A 3,461-nucleotide genomic window follows, 5' to 3' on the forward strand; every position below is an offset into this window, starting at 1 on the left:
CAAAAGATTTGACTTCTCCCTTATTCCTCCTCATATTCTTCATCTCTTGGAATGTCCAAGAGATCCGAAGAATATTTTTTAGATTAACCATCCGAAGGGATCTGCAAGAAGCTAGCACTTCGAGCGGATCTTCATTCGACGAACCTTTGATTTTGTTGCAGCCTCGTGTGGATCACCTATAGAGGTCGGACGAGTGTGCGGCTCCAAAGGCAACAAAAAAATCAACCATGGAGTTCTCGATCCGCATGAAGGTAAGAGATCTGATCTCTTCTTTTATCTAGAATGATCTAGATTTTAGATCTGAAACTATTTTCGATCTAGGGTATTGATTTGATCAATATCAAATTTTTTATTTTTTAATTTATAAATGCAATATGACATGTTATAGGTCCTAATTGTAGGGTTTAGTAATTTGATTACATGTATTTGTAGATTAAATTATTTAATTTATATGTTCCGCTGCGTTATATTTCAAAAAAAATTTTGAAATTCATGCATGAAATCCTGCACCTTTTCCAACAGTGGTATCAAAGCATCTAGATTTTTTTATAACATGTTCATAATTATATTAAAATAAATTTAAAAAATAAAATAATGATCACACGGACTGTAAGTTATCCTGCTGTAAGGTTTACCCCTTACTGTGCAAAGGTTATCCTGGTACATTGCGATCTAGAAAATTTAAAAGACTTTAAATAAATCTTATCACGAATATTTTAAATTAAGTCTATTTCATTTCATAAATTTTTATGTAATGTACATAGATTAAAATCAGCTTAGAACAGGATCTTGCGAAGGTTCTATTTGCTGATCGGACCGGCTCGACCAGCAAGCCAGCTCGACCAGCATGCCAGCTCAACTGAAAAGTTGGTTGAATTATATTTCTGACTGATTTTAATTGTTAGTATTTGTTAGTGAAATAAGTCGACTCATTTTTAAAATGAGTCGACCTATTTAGTGAAACAACACTAGATTGTATTAAACCTTTCAAAAGTTGAAAATATTTTTCAAAATGCCGAACCCCAACCCTCAGCCATGAACTTAATTAAAAGAATTAAGTGATTGTTTAGGATCTAGGTTTGTGATTTAAAGATCCTAAGATAATTTCATAAAACATGTGTTAAAGGGTAATGGATTAGCTTTGATCAGATCATTAACTGGGTTAGACCTAGGGTTAGATTAAATATGCACTAAATTAAGAAATTGATCAAACCTAATTAAAAGTTAATTAGGATTAGGTCATTTCTATAGATCACTTCAATAGTTGTAGTTGATCAAAGTCCATATATTTAACAAATGGACACTGATCGTGGCTCAGCGACTGAGCCCGAGTCTTTAGACAGACCAAATCAAAACTGATAAATCAGTTGGTGTCTAAGGTAAACTTGACCGGTTGTTTTTAATTGGGAGCATGCTTATCTGGCCATTTCTCATGGTGTCTAAGGCAAGTATTGACAGACCCTCCCATCGATCATACTTACCTGGCCAATGTGGTTAATCAGGTCTTGATTAGATTGCTCATTGATTCGCGCTAACCCATGTCACATAAAAATCAGAGAGTCTGATTTCATTCAGTGAGACTGATCTAGGTGCCCATGGATCAAATTTGATCCTAGTCCTTGTCAATGACTTGAGAAGTCAGTGGGAGGACTTGACTTGATGAAGTCAGTAGGAGCGAATTGGTCCATATCTTTTCTATCCTTAAATCACTGATAATTTTAAATCTTCTAAAATTATTAAGTCCTTAAAATGATAAAATTATGGAGATAACTGAGTCATAGCCTCCCATTAAGGTGTTTGATAGTGAGTCCATTAACTCAATAATCATTGCAGACCCAAAGGTCTGGTACTTGTTGACTAATGAAATTATCACTCATCATATGATGACTGGATGTGTCTCTCTAACAATCAAAGTTGGACTTAATCATTTGTTGGTTAGATGCACCAAGTATGGTCATGTTAATGGTTAGACCTAACCGGATCCTTACAGTGGAGGTCAAAACCTACTGATTAGGTTTTTCGGACAAAATTAAATTACTAGAAGTTGTTTGAAGAAACAATGGATTAATGAACCTACCTGTAGATGCATATGGGTTGACCGACCAAAGTCGGGCTTGTGTGTAGTCTATGTGGATTCTAGTACCTACTAGAAAATTAAAGTAATTTTTCGAATTGGAGGTAGAGGCTATCAATTTGATTAAAATAATGAGAGAATCTTGAGACTAAAGTCTAAGTCTTTAGGCTTAAAATAATTCATATATATTAGGTCATTGTTTTCTTTTCTCAAAATAAGGCTAAATCTTAATTGCTCCAATCGCTGTTAGACAGTGATGACTTATAAGATCCAACTTCATTAATTAGTATCAAAAGTTGAATTTGGTTCAGCAGTACGAATGGGTTCGTATTGGAGCTTCTTAGTCCAGTCAAAATAATTAGTCCAAAATTGATCCAAATCAGGCAAAAGCACAGGGTCATGGAAGAAGAATTGTCTTGCTTTCTTTGACCATAATAGGCTGAACAAGAGAAAGGAGCAAGGGTTGCTCATCAAGAATGTTATATGATAACACCTTAAAGTTTCTCTATGTAATTTCACTACCTAGGTATTAAATACCGATGGTTTTATGCAATTTATTGCTAGGACTACAAGTAAGTGGAATATTTGAAAATGGTGAGAAATTCTTGAATGTTAGAGAGGGAAGTTTATTCCAATCCTAACTTTAGGAATTGTAGAGCTTATTTTCAAAAATTATCATTTAAAGTAATTGTTACTATTGTCCATTGTTTATAATTTTGTTGGCCTTTTGGCTAAAGATAATCATCATTCATGAAGGAAGATTATTGTGGTATTATTATGAATAATGTTACAATAATACATGGATAATAAGAAAATGACATTTACACAGTCTGTTAAGTGTAATGTACACACCCAAGTTAGATATTGTCATGAATGTCTATCTTTGGCATTATAGGCTTAGTCATCTTGACAAGAACAGGATAAATAGGTTAGCTTGAGAGGAAAATCTCGACATCAATGATTGTGAATCATTGATAGCCTGTGAGTCTTATCTTCTTGGAAAGATGACAAAGTCATCTTTTAATGGAAAAGGTGAAGGAGCTGATAAAGTTCTAAATCTTATACATAGTGATGTATGTAGACTGTAACTTAAGTGCCAGAAGAAGATATTAATATTTCATTACAGACGATCTATCTGGGCACGGGTGCGTCTGGCCAAATCATTTGAAATATTCAAATGATTCAAACGATGAAAAGGATGACATATCTAGGAGAGAATTGGATTCTCTCTCAGTGGATTCTTTTTCAGAACACAGTGTATCTGAAAGGAGAAGATGAACTTTGTTAGACATGATTCAATCTATGATAGGGTTCACTAATCTGCCTGTTTCAGGATTGTGCTCTTGTGTGATTACTTGTTTTACTCTAAAATATACTGAGTAAGTCT

This window comes from Elaeis guineensis, chromosome 5 (genome assembly GCF_000442705.2).
Source record: "Elaeis guineensis isolate ETL-2024a chromosome 5, EG11, whole genome shotgun sequence".
Taxonomy (NCBI): domain Eukaryota; kingdom Viridiplantae; phylum Streptophyta; class Magnoliopsida; order Arecales; family Arecaceae; genus Elaeis; species Elaeis guineensis.